The sequence below is a fragment of the Ambystoma mexicanum genome, chromosome 12 (genome assembly GCF_040938575.1).
Source record: "Ambystoma mexicanum isolate Mex_15411 chromosome 12, UKY_AmexF1_1, whole genome shotgun sequence".
Classification (NCBI taxonomy): Eukaryota; Metazoa; Chordata; class Amphibia; order Caudata; family Ambystomatidae; genus Ambystoma; species Ambystoma mexicanum.
In genome coordinates this window covers 1145280889-1145297607 of record NC_090936.1, presented here as the reverse complement: position 1 = coordinate 1145297607, position 16719 = coordinate 1145280889, and the positions used below count along the sequence as shown (strand labels likewise).

The 16719-nt window shown below is 43.4% G+C and overlaps 1 long non-coding RNA gene across 1 annotated transcript in view; it reads left to right on the top strand.

Moving 5' to 3' along the window:
- LOC138513112 (uncharacterized) overlaps positions 1-2669 on the top strand; it is a 120632-nt gene extending 117963 nt beyond the window's left edge. Inside the window, exon 3 of the long non-coding RNA XR_011281710.1 lies at positions 1643-2669. This is a non-coding gene — a long non-coding RNA (uncharacterized lncRNA). The remainder of the gene's footprint in view (positions 1-1642) is intronic.
- The last annotated feature ends 14050 nt before the right edge of the window (positions 2670-16719 follow it).

Sequence of the window (16719 nt, the reverse complement as noted above, 5' to 3'; positions counted from 1 at the left end):
CACACTGAAATATACATGCTGTCTTGGGTGTTTTAGCTGTTACAAGAGCTTAGCAAGCAAATTGGTTCTATGAACTTTGTTAGTGCAATAGCTTATTGACTGGGTTATTAACTGTAATGCAGATACGTTTGCACTGTAGAAGCAGCTGCAGGCAATAACTAAGGACTGGGATTACTGCAGCAGTGTCTCTGAGTCAACAAAAGATAAATATTTCCAGGACATAGAAGAAAGAACATTCATAATGGGAGAGATACACCCAGACCTCCTGAAATTCCCAAGCCCCTCGATTAGAAGGGAGCTCATGTTGTTACGTCTCAACCTCCTACCATGCCTGGCGGTGACAGGAGCGCACCTAAAAATACCACATAAAGAACAATACCGTAGGCTATGCAAAATAAATAATGTTCCGGAAACTGCAATTCACCTCCTCACTTAGTGTAACCGGCTCGACTCTAAGAGAAAAGAACTATTAGGCATATTTGTACATACACATTATGTCCTGAAAACTGATATGTTCTGGGTGAGATGTCTAATATCCATTAGAAATCCTTGATTATAGCGGAGCGGTCATTACACATTGAATAGACATTTCTAAATTATTAGATGAAGAAACTGCTAAAGTAGAATAAAGTATAAGGCGGTTAAGTACGATCTGGGAATAAAATGTGTCACTAACTATGGGGGATCTGCCCCCCTGATGTCTTTGGCACCCAACCCCCGTGAGCTCGCTTTCCTGCTCCCCCCACCCCTGCTGTGCATTGAACTCGGCGGCTTGGTCGCTTGAAGGGATAATTCTCCAAGGGCTCGCTTCACTCACCCCCGCACCCCTTTGGGGAATTGGAAAGTTGGACAGTATACCAGCAAAGTTGGATGCATGTGAAACGGAATGCCATCAGACTCATATGAAATGTTACACAAAATCGTCACTTATACAAAATTCATCAGTGCATGAACTCCAGTAAATTGACTTCAAACGCCTTAGGAATTGCAGTTTGGAAAGTATAGCATTAAAGTGGGCGAAATGTGGAACGGAATGACAGCAGCCCCATGTCTGTAGGATATGCAAGGACCCCAATTTAAAGCATTACAAAAAAATGAAAAAAAAGGTACATGAAATCATCACTTATACACAACTTCATCAGTGAATAAACTTCAAACGCCTTAGGAATTGCAGATTTGGAACGCATACCATTAAAGTGGGCTAAACGTGGACGTAATGACACCAGAACCATGTCTGTAGGACATCAGATGACCCAATTTCAAGCGTTACAGAAATCGTTACATAAAAACTGTACACAAAATCCTCACTTATGATTATATTATAGGGTGGATATAAAATGTATAATGAATTTGGTCAATTGTGATTTTTTTTTAAAGTTTTGTACATATTATTTTATTGTTTGCATGAACAGTATGAAAAGTCATTAATTAATTGTAACATACTTTATAAAAATAATAATAAATAAATACATGAAAAAATAGCTTATTTGGATGAGTTTGAAGACCGAAAGACTTATGACACTAAACAGACAAAAAAAATGGTACAATACAGTGCAGTCTGCAAAGTCGTAAGATTAGTAGAAGAAAAGGTGCCTTTACATGACACACAAAGCCAAAAACTAACACATTTATAATTTTACAGGATTTCTCTGGAGTGTATTGGATCATCGGCCCACACCAAGTTGGCGATAAGTGCTACAGTTTCGCTACATTTTCCTGAAACACACCTTCATCAAGACGAAGACCAATTAAATGTGGGATAAGAATGCAGAAAATGCAGAGTTCTTATAACCATTGTGTGTCTGAGTGGCTAACCGGTAACGTCACAAATAAATAGACTTGCCAAAATAACAGACATGAATTTCAGTAAGGAATACTCATCATGAAATGAAAAGCGTGTGTTTGACTTGAGTTAACGAATGTACTTTAATTTGATTGAAATGGCTTTCTTGTGTGGAAGCCCTGTTTAGCAAAGGTTGCATTATCCTAAAATAAGATGAGCACCTTTTTCGACACCATTGCTACTTGAAGGCAGATGTTTTTACACTGTTTTGAAAACAGTATGCCAATATGTGCATTCAAAAACTTAAGAGAATCATGTTTTTTTCAAATGAATTTTGGTAAGCAGCAGAGGAATAGTGTACGTGCTTCATTGATGGCATACTACATTTATTCCAAGGACTTTATCGGTAGATGCAATAACTGCTTTCTTGGATTGGATAGATATAATGCATTGTTTCATGCAACCTGCAGCATACTTTAGAGGTACTCAAGTAGGCTTATGTGACACTACTTCCATTTCATTCCTTGTCGAATTCATATTTGAAACTTACGTAAAACCCTCTGACTGGTCTTCCATCTAAAGTAATTTCTTGCTTTAATGGCTAGATAACTGTTCCTGTGTTCAGTATTATCCATGTTTTAAAATAAACTAAAATATTTCTAATGAGAACCATTTTCACAAGAAAGCTCAGAAGGTAATGGGTACATTCATTGAACGTAGTTGCTCCTTACAAATGCTGCTATCAGCTTTTGCAAAAGATGTGGTACATTGAAAGGTCTTATTAAAAGCACACCTTGTATAGTTTGGGAAACAGTGCATGCAGTCTGGGACTGTCAAGTCAGGTGTTTAAAGTTATCATTAAAAACTATGTTGGCTGCTTTTACAATGTGACGTTGAAATTAATTTGAGTACAAAAGAATTTAGACTTTTTTCATATGACAACATGAGATACTAGTCAGAAAATAGACTACAAGCAGGCTTTAGCTAAGCTGATGAAACACATACACTTGAAACATGTTCGTTTTCTGCCTGTTACAAACTTTAAAGGGGAGATTTTCCACCATGGGTGTACCATTTTGGACATTTTACTGCCTTTTGTGGTGTACTTAAATCGTCTTCCTACGAGTTTGACAGTGGTGATAAAACATGCTGTAATAGGGTCGCAGTGTGTTTTACTTTTCTGCTCGACTACGGGTGGAGAAACTCAAATGCAAGAAAAAATGCCTGAAAACCCATGGCGGAAATACAATGCCAAAAAATGGCGGTAATGGCGCTGCCATTGCCCAAAGAAGCCCAATGGCTGTCTGGATGGGGAATAATGTAATTTCATAATTAGGTGACGGCGCCACTGTTACCGCCGACAGCAGCGGTAATCTCGTTTTTGGAATCAGACCTACTCCCACGAAACTTGCAAAGAAGCTCCAGATGTACAGTTCATGAAAGACTCACAGAAGACACATCAAATATTCACAATTCAGTGGGGAAACGTCACTCATAACAAGTCTGCAACAATATTCCTCATTAAAATGTCATTGAAGTGGTCAAACGACAACCCAGATGAGACAACAGAACAAGGAAATTAACCAAAGATGAATGCTTTCAATGTTTAGATTAAACCCCAACCAACCTCACTGGCTAACCAACTATACTGGCAGGGATGCGATTTTGGGAAAATAATTCTATCCCTGATCTATGTGGTTGCCTTTAGTTTTCATCAGCAATTTCCAGAAATAAAGAGGCTGTTTTCCATGGTGCTAGTTATGCTACTGAGAATCAATGCTTTCACTGATCTGTCATTAAGAGACTGACAGAGAATAGTGAATTAGACAGGAACGCTTCCAATTAGTGCAAGGGTTTAATATTGAAGGTTGCAAATTATCTATTCACGCATGCGTCGATGTGTTTTATTTTCTGCACCAACAGAAGGACATTTAGTTTCAGAAATATGTTTTGCATTTTTTTTTTATCATTCAAACTTTATTAGGCACTTACATTTTACAATAATCACCAGTACGTTGTGTCTTAACCTGAAGAATATGAGGATATAATTCCTCAATTTAGCTCCATCTATGTTCATGGCGAGTTCTGGCGAAACATACACATAAAAAGTCTGTGCCTTGCTTTGAAAGTCAGGAACACCGAACACTAATGTGAACACAAAAAAACATAAAACATGAACATATAAAAAAAATGTGGTGCAAAAATACTCTGCGATTACAACACATATAACAAACTCATACAACTACAGAATTTGGTGACTTCTGGCAAACTCTCACTATGTTTCGGGCCACACTCCGAGACCTATACCAGTGAAAAGGATGACATTTCCTGGGGCTTGTGATGGATGTTGGGGTTATCCTACCCTCTCACATATGTGATTAATGGGGACCAGTCGGCTAAGTATTGCGGCATCTGCCGCTGCAGTGCCCCATCGATTTTGCACATGGCTGACACATACCAGACTCTTGTCCACCATTCACTAATTTCCGGTTCGCCCAGGCTCTTACAATGCTTTGCTATGACCAGCCTTGCGGCCACTAAGAGATGGGTAACTAGTCGTGACCCCCTGGCACACAGTTTATAATGGCCCTGGGAATCTTCGTTGCCCAATAATAACACTAAGGGGTCGAGTTCCAGCTCAAATACGCAGATCTCTTTTATTTGGGCGACTACTTTTCTCCAGAACCCTTGGATCTTGGAGCACCGCCACCACATGTGAATAAAAAGACAGGGGTATAACTGCATGTTTTAAGCAATTTGAAGGCTTCTCCATGCAATTAAATGAATAAAGAATTATATAGTTTTTAAATTCAATTGTTTTTTATGGCGCGCTTCACTCCAGCCTCCAGCCTCTAGGTGCAGGACAGGCTATTGAACCCGTGCTGGTCGACACTGTCTTGTTTACAGGATGAGCATGTTGCCCCTGAGCTATCCTCCCAAGGATCTAGAGCACCAAAATACCCTCTCTTTGGACTTTTCTGAACAATTGGCACATTACTTTGAAGATAAAGTAGAACGAGTAGGATTCCCCAGTCAACCGCCTGCCGCGTGAGGGGCCCAGGTCCATAACAGCTCCCACGCGGTGGGATTTGAGACGGTATGCCCTCTTGCATGTCTTGTCTGAGTTCCTAGCTCATTATATGCAGCAATTGACATCTGTAACTCCTTTCCTGCCTCTGTGAGAGCTTGAAATCTTGCTTCTCCAAGATTTGTGCCACGTTAGCCCAGGCCCTTAGTGCATCTCTTTGACAGGGTTGGTTCCCAGAAACCATTAGGAAGGCTATTATTATGCCACTTTTAGTGAAGCCTACGCTTGATCCCAACGATGCAACCAGTGGCTCCATGTCCCTTTGCCAACCCCCTGTTTTTCGAAGTAATTTTCTTCTAAGAAATTACTTTGAAAAAAACGAATCGAAATGTTATTTTAATTTTGGGGGTGTGCTCTCTTAAACCCCCACCCCTTCCCTATACTATTACCCCTACCCCAAAACCCTCCTCAACCCCTTTAAAAACGTACCCCCCATATATTCCGATGAGTTCTTAAAATGAATTTCTTTGTAGAAAATGACATTGAAAAAACGAGTGTGGGCAAATGTATGCGATACTGCAACCAATAGTAGATGCTTTCTCTTCACCCTATGATGGCAATGCTTCTTGATTCATTTGCTATTTCTAAATTTGGTAACTTTAAAGAATCTTCTAATATGCTTCATACTTTTCAGGCTGTCATTCACCCATGAAGTGGAACAGAAGCTGTTTGGCTATCCAGCAGGGATCATATTCAGAAAATAGTGGACAAGGGTGGTCTTGTAGGGTTGGTTATGCTCAGGTTATTAGCAGGCCCCAGTACATTGACCTGGATATTCTGTGTCATGTCTGGTACAGGATGACTCAAACAGCCAGGATCTGGTTTTCCTCCTTTTTGACCAATCAAATATAGGACTCTCTGTGACAAAATTACTTCTGCTGTGCAGGAGTACACAAATGAGTACTGTTAAACCACCTACTCAGCCCTCACACTGCTACAAACCAACAGTGATCCCAATCGTAAAGATAAAACAGGCACGGCCAAAGGATGTTATCGCGTTTTCTCGTTTGTGGTAACATGGGCTGAGGGGAGGCTATACTCTTAGAAACGGTGTGTATGTGAGATAGTAATAGCACCACAAACACCAATCGTACAATTGTTTTAAAATTATAAAAAGTCCAATCAGTGATGCTGGCAGAGAAAGACAGGTCTGGTTCACTATGGGTGATGGTTAGGGAGCAGAGCGTGTCTCTGCCTTGTAACACTCTATCTCCACCTCACTGGCAGAGGACACTGGGCATGACAGCTTTCCCAATAGAGGTCCAAATGAATCCTTCTTCAAGTCCTTGTAGGTCAAAAAATAATCAAACAATGAACGTGAGACCACCTCTTTTATAAGTAAAAGGTCACAGGGGATTGGATGAAAGCAAACCTGCTTTAAGGGGTACAAGCCCTGTCCTTGTGACAAGTGACACATACTTCCTGATGTGATACCCAGAATGCCTTGTGAAGCAAGTGGAGGTGACAGGAAGGAGAGAAAGCCCACCGAAAATAAAAATGGGGGAAAACTTCCACCCACTAGTGCTTCTCTGACTGTCCTAACTCCAGGCCTTTCCTGCACCTGCAGCTTTGAAGTCTTGCTGGTGTCGAGTCACCCCTAGTGGGAGTCAGGCCTTGGAAATGGAATTGCTCCTTTTAAGCCAGTATCCCAGGAGATATCTATCTGGGAGTGTCTAGGCCTAGCATTGGAGGAGGAAGCCATCCTCAGAGAGAGTCAATAGAGGCATGCATCCTGTCTTTTCTCTCATTCACTGGAATGCAGACAGTCGGGTGCCTGGAATCCACATAGCCTCCAAAAGCTCCTCTGAGCTCACAGTTCCTACATAGATGTGGCTTTAATAATTAGCAGAACTATCAGCCATCATACCAAAACTCAGGGGTGGCTTATATTTCCAGATTACCCTGCCAGTAGGTGGTAGTTTACATAATTATGTGGTTTTGGAACAAAGGTGCAGACTTAAATGGAACCTCTGTACTGCAGCCACTTTGCTGCCGCAGCAGCTATCAAATAGGGCTCCTATGACCTCCTCTGAGCCTGTGCAGCACCACTGGAGCATAGGCCCTGCGGATCAGGCTACTGATGCAGCAGGGGACATGTGCCACTAAGCTTTTGGCGTGCACATGTTCTGAACGGGAGCACTACTCAGGAGAACCCCCCTGCTGAAATGAAATATGTTGGCTTTTTGTTCTATACATACGCTCATGGCACCCAACTTCTCTTGCAGTTGGAAAGTGATCTGTGTGCTACTGCATCCAAAAGCTGTATGTCTAGCGTTGCAGGCTGCAGGAATACCACCTAGTCAGGGCTAAAGTCGAGGGTACACGCGGCGGGACGGAGTCCCCCCACTTTACAATAAACTCTCCCTTGAATTTATGAATGAAAGTCAACATCAGGGATCGAACTGAAGTCGTCAGGTTTGCCAGCTGGACACTTCACCACTGCACTATATAACCTGATGGAAAATAACAATCAACTAAAGGGGAAATGTCCCATTTCGGTACTGCATGTTCCACAGAACGCATTTGTATTTGTTCTTGGAATTTAAAACATGCACACCTGTTAACGTTTTCAAAAACACTATTAGAAGAAAATATCCTCTCTTGGTTTTGTGTGTGTGTGTTGATTTTATGAAAGGCAAATGACATTCATCCTGTGCAATTTGGTTGGTTATGCAAAGACAATTTAATGAGATGTGCATATTTCACCTTGATATGCTAATTTCTGGCGACGCCACGTTGATGAGTCCTCCCACTTTTATTTTTAGGACTTCACCCCTGCACTTCGTTCTACCTTAATGTTGACAGAACTGAGGCAGTGGCATTTGAAGGACAGGTGTCCATCTGGAATAACACATTGGGCCTCATTAAGAGGTTAGCAGTAACCCGCCGGTGTGATGGGCGGGTTGCCGCTAACCCCATAACACCGACAGCGGCGCCTGACTTCCCAGTGCCACCGGGACATTACAAAAACCCGGCAGCGCAGGAAGTCAGGCGCCGGATTTTGTAACTCCCCATTCCCATAGAGTCCCATAGGACTCTATGGGAGTGGGAAGACGGAAGCACCATTATGTCTGTAGTCTATGGGCATTTGAATTTGCCCTTCCCTGGATCCCAGCGTTAAACAATCTGGGCTCCATATTTGATAGGGATATGAGAGTAACTCATCAGATCAATCCAGTAGTGGCCTCCTGTTTTACCAACTGTGTTTACTGAGGAACATGTTACCTTTTTTAGCTGACTCAGCTATGGTCAAGGCAGCTTCTGGGACTAGCTGCCTGAGCATCAATTTAGGCGGTTCCAGATCATGCAAAACATTGGAGATTGTTTAATAATATACCAATAATCACCCGTTGCAGGGGCTGCACTAGCTGGTAACACACCAAAGCCCGACCAAAGAAAGTGTCTTAACACCAGGCCCTTAGGCAAAATTGGTGGTTGCTAATAGCAAAAAAAGAAACAAAACCACAGGCCTTTCCAAACATGCGGCTCGGGGAAAGAGGAGGAAGTGCCGAGTTGCCATATAGATACAAGGTGGGCTTCATTTTGAGTCCATCTTCTATTTCAATGGCAGATGAGGGAAGCGGCAGTGGATGTGGTTGAGTAAAGCCGCAGAAAGATAAGGAGGTGGGCAGGGGGGTTGCAGTGAAAGGACGGGTTGCAGGCAGTGAGAGACAGGTCATGGGGGCAGAGGGAGAAGGCAGGGGGCGACAGACAGCGCAAGAGGGTGGATGCACTCAGCACATGCCTTGCTCTGAAACTGGGCTTGGATCATGAGATTCAACCCTGGTTTGGAGATTGGTTGTGGCACCCGCCCAGTGTGTTAATATGCAAATGTACACTTATGTCAATCCTTGTCTCTCGAAATTGATTGGCTCCCCATTATGCTATGGATCTCTTTCAAAACTCTGGTGATGGTTTTCCACCGCTCATTGAATGCTGGAGGTTCTTTTCTCTAATCCAGGACTAATCTGTGTTTTGCAAACAAAGCATTCCTTTTGATCCTTCACTTCCTTCTATTTTGGAGAGCGTGCTCTTTCTCTCCTGGTATGGGATTCCTGCATAGTTGAGAACTTGTCCTATTCGATGCAAATTGAAGGCCTGACTCTTTCAAATAGCTTTTGATAGGATATGATAGGTTATTTATAACACGCTTAATACCCAGAGGTTTCTAAGCGTGGACCGGGGATCGAACCTGTGCTGATCTGTGTCATCTTGCTTCCAAGGTGAGCACGTTGCCACTGAGCTATCCTCCGGAGACTGTTAATGTGTAACGTTTAATTTGCATAATCAGGCATCTTTGTGGTAGCAGTGCGCGCTGTAGATTACATAAACAAAATCATAAGGCTTAATTGGTGCACTCATTTTTGGAATTATATTTTTAATATGAATCATATTCAAAATATGGATGAACCTTTGTTAGGATAAAACATTATTTCAAATAACAATAAGAACTACTGCGGGTGAGAGCACCTATTTTTTTAATGGAGTGTCTCCGTGAATATATCAGTATTAATCCCGTGTTCTTTGCATGGTTTCATGTGTTTTAACCTACTGGACTATCTCTCTCAGGTCCGCTTGTGAGAATCCTTTACCAGGGAGCACAGAAGACTACGTTTACACTTTATACAACTCACACTTTCCACACTCCTTGCAATTTTAAATCTTTCCGATGGGATCCTCATCCCGAAATCCAACTAGAAAGGAGCGTGTCAGAAAGAAGAGCACTCCCCCCACCATTGTTTTCTACTGCCCCACAATGTTTGGGGCCCCATGGAAAAACTGAGTCGTGGACAGAAACGTACCCATTGTAATTCACCATTAGAGCTAAATGGCTTCAGAGGGTCCTGTGTTAGCGATTGATGACAACACTGTGCCCTGCTAAATGTGATGTCCTTAATCCCCAGTGACGTCATCGTGGCCCGCCAGCAGAAGGCCCTCTCTAGCGGCTTGGGGACTGGGTGATGGGTGGAGGTAACCTGGCTTGTGCTCCAGGGGTATCCCCTCAGCTGGAGCTAAGGAGCCATCATTCTAAACATAGTGCTCATTATGGCAAATTTCCATCAGTTTCACTAATAATTTAACCTCTTGTGGGACTAGTCGTCAGTTGCATAAGGGTTGCATTCCTCACATAATCTTGGATTACTCTTCCTGGTGCAAACGAATACATTATAGTTTCTGGAATAAGTACTGCATTTTCCTAAAGGATCAACACAGATACCTTTTCCAGTCGCATAAGTTCCTGTAGGGCTTTCAAATGCACCTAATACGGTGTCAACTCACAAACAGTAACACGGCTTTTCCAAGCATTGGTGGTGACGCACAGGGTGCCTTTGTGGCTTTGCGCCGTCTGCATAGCTGAGACTTCCCGAGAAAGATGTTCCGACCTGTAGAAGCCAACTTCGGCTGATGGTTACCCAACTATTTCTCCAGTTAATACCCATGAAAACATCTTTAATAGCCGGGTCTGCAAGTGGGCCTCATTACGAGTATGGCGGTGTGGGAAAAAAGGGTGGTAGCGGAATTACAGTCACTTTTACTGCTCCACCATACTATGAGTCTGTCCCTGGAGTGGCGGATTTACCTCCAGCATCGTGCTGGAGGTAAATCCTCCCACTTTCCGCCAAAGAATCAGCAAAACGGGTGGAATTACTGCAGCGGTAATTCTGCCAAAATCCCCAACGAGTCCTATGGACACTAAATTAATGGGGACTAACAGCGCCACCACCACTTGTAATCCGGTGGTAAATCCACTGGCCCTAGTGGCGGTAATTCCATTGGGCAGTATTCAGGCAGATTTACTGCTGGAATACCGCCGAACTCATAATGAGGCCTGCTGTGTGTACACATTAGTAGTGTAGCTTACGTCAAAACTATCGGAGGAACGGCTCACAAACTGCACTTCTGAAGATTCCATAGGAGATAAAGTCACAACTAGAATCTCTATGATGGTTAAAAAAGGGTTGCAAGACCACAAAGCAAATGTGCTCGTGAGAAAATTAAGTAACTACCACATTCTTCTTGTAAGCAACATCAAAAAGAGCCAGTATTGAAAAGTTCCAGCGACTGAATCTGATCCTGTTATCCAGTGGTAGAAGCAACCAAACAAAAGTAGTGGAACACTCCTCCCGATGGTTCCAGCTCACCTTGAGCACAGTACATCGTCAATGGTCTGTAAGGGGAGTATTATTATCCAGATTTTACATAACAGTAAAAAAGAGCCAATTATTGTATGTTTTCAGGTTTTAGCAGATTTGTGAGTTGAGGCACAGGGGAAATTAAGTTATTTTCTTATGGCCGTCTAATTTGGCTAAATTGTGATTACTTTTCAGCACAGTGCATCAAAATCCATCAATGATGGTCTTTCTTCCTTAAGAGAGAGCCTCCGGCTTACTTGAGTTCAAAATCAGTCACTTTCCCTTCATTAGTTTATTATTTTTTATCAAAGGTGTTCTCATAATACATCGAGTAATGATCCGAAAACCGTCTGCATAGTGTGCAGCTATTTGCATCAACCCCATAATGGCCAGGCAATGCATAAGCCCACATATGGACCTAAAGTTTTATTTTCTATTAAAGCCGAAACCTTGAGGCATGCCACAACATTAGAGAATTTGTTCATCTGAGGATACATCTGAGACCTTCCGGATCTGTAGCATAAATGATTAAGGTGGTTTGTCAAACTCTTAGCTCATCTAGAAGGATGTAGAGATGTGGGGTACTGTTATCTAACGCCCCTAATCCAACCAATGGCAAGGGAACCTATTACTGTATTGCACTGGCGATCGAGACCCCAATGAGTAATGTCCAGCTGTATCTGAAACAATACAAGATAACCAGAGGTGTAGCAAGGGAGATGGGGGGGCTGAGGAGGCAATAGCCCCGGGTCTTTTGGTTGTAGGCCCGGACAGAAGCTCAGGGGCTCCAACCAAGAGGCTAGCTAGCCCAGAGCCCCAATAGTCCCGACATTAGTGTAGCCCCAGATCTTTTCCAGACCTAGCAACACAGCTGATAATAACTAACAGCCTGACCTGTGAATGTTCAGGTGTGCTTGGGTGGTTACCCGAGGAAGGGATAACACCCAATAGGCATAGTTTGATGATAGTTTTTCCAGCCACCATTTCAGCTTCTTCTTGCTGCGACACAATACTGGTCATTTCTCTCCAGGATCCTGACTTACTAAATTCATGACACCGATGTCCAGCTCCTGTACATTGGCGGCTCCGCCTGCATTCTATTCACTACATATAGCCATCTTCTATGATGACTTAATCTACCTTGCGTTTCAGTGGCTGTACAGTTATTGAAGGGTTGATTCTCTGCAGCTCTTGGTGCATGTGTACTTCAGCCAGTATCTCGAGACGTCGCACATGTCTTTTGTGACGTCACCAGCTCCTCTTTTTGCGCTTTTTCATATTCCTTCAGGGAGTTCCTCCCTCAGATTGTCGGCTCTTCAGGGATACATTTGATGGGGTTGTCTCAATGGGTATCTTCTTTTGAATATACAATGCGGTATTGGCAAAACTGCTGGTGTCAAACACGGCACAATCTCAGACGTCCAACAAAAAGGCTGTAGGGTGTGGGATTTCCTGCAGAGGCATGTAACTGCTCCTCTACACATGTGTAGCCCGTGACCCACATGAGGCCTGATTAGAACAGGCTACAGGCTTGCTCTCTAACGGAAACCTCACAAGAAAGAGGCCGACTCCAGGGTTCAATAGAGTACTTTATTCAATGCAGTGTGTGTGTGTTTATTGATGTCTGTGTGCTGGGGTGCATTGGACTACACCATCCAACCCACCTTGGGACTGGATGGAATGTTGACAAAAGGAAACACCTAAAGAGAACAAAAGGACAGAACTCCTCTTCCCCAAAAATGGGCTGGGCAGGGGACAAGAGAATCTCAGAGGTTTGATACAAAGAGGCAGTTGAAAAAGCAGTTGAGAAAGAGGGATAAACAAAAGATGAAAAGGAGACAAGGAAACAAAAGAGATAGCTCCCTGGGGGGACCGTGGCCTCGAGTGTCTCCCCAGGGCCTGAAGAAACGGTCGTGCCAGCCTGCATGAGGAGGATGACCCGGCTTGGTAACTGTGGGCCTGAGCTGTGTACCTGGAGTAGTCCAGGCACCGACTGGGTCATGGCACCCATTGGCACAACTGGGGTCCAGACCAGACGGACCTATCTACATCAAATGGCCTGGCAAGTGTGTGTGGTGCTATCCGGGCTGAAGATTAAAGAGCAGTCTTGTTCGAGCCGCACCGGGGGCATTCGGAACTAGGATACCCAGCTGGGTACCTGAAGGCCTGTCTCATGGATGGCAAGGCGCGCTCAACAGCAAAGTCTTCCCGTGACTGCCAGGTGGCCCGGGAGTTGAATGGCAGCAAATTCCACTATTCCCCGGAGTGAGGAAAGGTGAAGAGAGTTGGTCGGTGAAGTACAGTATGTTGGTGGAGTCCCGGGTTGCCCTGTAGTGGAAGCCTGAATGAAGGGAAGCCCCAGGCTGCCGCGGTGAAGTAGCCTGTGTGAAGCTAAGTGCTCTGCCCAGTGCACCCCTCAAATACAACGCAGCTAGGTTGGGCTGCACAGAATCCAGCATGCCGGGGGCACAGTGGTCATAAAGGTGGCATCCCCATGGCAGTGGGGACACCGGCTAGACTTAAGATAGTGCCGAGGGGCAAGGCGGTGACATGGGTCCCCCTCCAAGCCAGCATCAGTCATGTTGACAAGCCCCCATTCAGGCAGGGGGACGCTAAAGAACAATTTAGGAGCGTGGGCCACACAGTGAGCTTGGGTGGCACACCAAGAAGAATGAAGCTGTGGGTGCCAGGCCCCATATGCTATTAGGGAGAGAGACTTTCTCAGCCTTCACCAAAGGACAGTCCCAACACCGTATTGTGAGAGAGGTGGCTGACTGCAGCAGTTACCCCTTGTACAAAGACATGTTTTACTTGTTGTATTCCATAATTTGTGTTTGTGCATATATTTTAAGTGAATAATAAAGGTTAAGTAGAGTAAGTATTATATAGGGAATATTATGGGAAATATTAAGAAAGGTTACATGATACAAAGGTTACTTGATAGTGTATATGTATACGGGAGCAAGGGGGGAAAGACCATACAGGGGACAAGGACTCTGAGGTAAGGTAGTGGAATAAGGTGGTGGCCTGCATGTGGCTGCCAACGGATTGGGACCAGCCACGGAGGCCATCTTGTGGCCCCATGGATCAGTGGGTGGTAACAGGGATTAGGCACGGGCTCTGTTGCGTCAGTAGCACCCTATGGGTCTCCCTGTGTCCCCTCCAAGGAAGGGTGGGCTCACGGACAAGATCCCTTTAGAAAGGTGATGTATAATGTGGGTTCACTGTGATTTTATTGTGGAAATAACAGTGACGTACAGTTACAAAGTGTAATAAATATTGCATGAAAAAATATTCAAATGTCTTTTACAGTGCACAGTGTCAAAATACCTATTTCTGGGTGGGGGGGGCGTCCCACCTTTACGTCTCCTACTCTTAAAATCTCTATGGCTCCCTCCTCATTATCCCAATTTTAACCTAAACTAAATAAAAAAACTGTTTTTCTTTTTTTTACACCTAAAACCCACCCCTATCATTATTTTCTTTTCTTTATTTTGATATTTCTTCTGCTCTTAGGTACTTTTTAGCCACTCTGTTAATTCTTGGACTATTGTTTCATCTTTGTAAATGTATTCTTTATTATTTCCTGCAATATTATCACTGAATAGCATAATGTGATGCACAATAAGAAGTTATGTCTTTTTTATAAATACAAAGGGGCTCGGTCCGGCTCCCTATAAAATTCAGGGTCCACATGTGTCATCCTAATAGAGCTGCAGCGACAATATAGACTACTTTCACATATGCCATTAGTCACTTCACAAGTCTACATGGGAATAATCGACCTCTCTGAGCTAAAGCTATTTATCCTCACTATGCTGTCTTGGGAGGATAGCTCAGGGCCAACGTGCTTGCCTTGGAAGGAAGACAACACGGAGCAACACAGGTTCAATCCTTGGTCCGCGCTTTCAAACCTCTGGGTATTAAGCCCTATAAATAGCCTATCATATCATATCATGCCATGCCAACGTGCCTCTTGTGAGTAAAAATAAAAGTTCCACCTATAACCAGAACTAACAATGGCGCTTGCGTCATATACACAACACTAAAGATGGTGCATTACCATAGCTTGGTTATTAATTTGGTGGGGGCCAGCACAAGCTGCATGAAATCCTCATGCCAAGATTATGACTGTCTTTCATTCATGTTCCACACACTTTCGTGTGTTAATTTTAGTGCCACAAGTCATCCTACGGTCAGTGTGGTGCATGCTTAGCCTGTGTATTTATGCCCAGCCATTCCGGGACGTCATTTCACCAAAATGCAAGGGGTAGCAGAAGTGACATCACATGACCCTTGACCTCTGATGACAACACATGAAGTGTTGTCATTTGACCCCACCCTGAAGTGATACCGCGGGAAGCGATAGAACACGACCTTTCACCCCTTGACAAGACAGGAAGTGGCATCACATAGCATGGTTCCCAAGTACACTACGAAAAACATGGTTACCCTATCACTATAATGTGATGTACATTTCATACAAGATTTGGATCGCCATTTGTATCATTAAGATCAGTGTGCATAGGCCCATATTACCAAATTACTGTGAATGCAAGCATGATAATGATGTGTTATTATATAGCACTTACGCTTAAGCGATTTATATAGAAAAATTATACACCCAATATCACCCAACCTGTGTAGGTACTCATTTATTGACCTCAGAAGGATGAAAGGTTGATTTGAAGTGTTTAAGAACAGACTAAATCAGTGACTCACATTGAACCCCTGAAGTATGCCTGAAATAAACCTTTAATGAGTACGGGAGGATATACGGAGCAACACAGGTTCGATCCCCGGGTCCGCGTGTTATAAAAAACCTATCATATCATATCTAGCAATTATTGTATAGAATGCCAGAAAGACCAATTTTTTGGTATTCCTATTCTTTCTTATTTAAGGTCACTGCTGAAAGAGTTAGACTTGTGGAAACCCTGTTCTTTTTTGTTTTAATTCTTTTTAAGAGGCCTGAACAAGAAAGACAGCCCCAGAAGCAGAGCCACGTGGCGCTGGCCACAGCCCGGAAGCTTGCATTAAAACGTTTTTTTTCTTTTTTTAGGGGTAGAAAGGGAGACCACAGGGGTAGCAATTGAGACCCCTAAATGACGTCCATGCAACCATTGCACATTCTGTGAATTTTTCATATCTGCATTTTCCACACATATATACGAGCTGCAACTCAAACCGTAGTTGCATTGCGCATGGAGGTTTGTGTAGACAGGATGTGTCAGAATGATAGAGCATGCGTATTTTGAGCACATGTGCCTTGGAATTGTGGAGTTTCCTCAGTCGCCCAGAAAGGAGTAATGTGAGCCACAGAAGAGTGTGTGTAGCCGAATACAAAACCAGAGGTGGTGGTAAAGTCATCTAGGTCGTTAATGTACCATTAATACACGTTTCAATTAGGACTTCAATCAAAGTCAATCAGCCAGTAGAGAGAGTAGAGAGAGTCAAAAGGTGCATGTGAGCACCGGATATGTGTGCAGCTGGTGTGGCATTCGTGTGATAGCTGCTTCTTAGCAGTAGGTGTGGTGGTTGAGAGATCAAGAGTATGTGTTCATTCTTAACATGAAGAGGTCAAACTAACTTCTACTGAAAGTAACTAAGCTAAAAAACGAAGAAAGCAAACTAACCGAGCTTTGATATTTGATGATAAGAACATGAAGCGTACTAAAAGAAAAAGATTTCTGGTGATGACTATTACGGTTAAG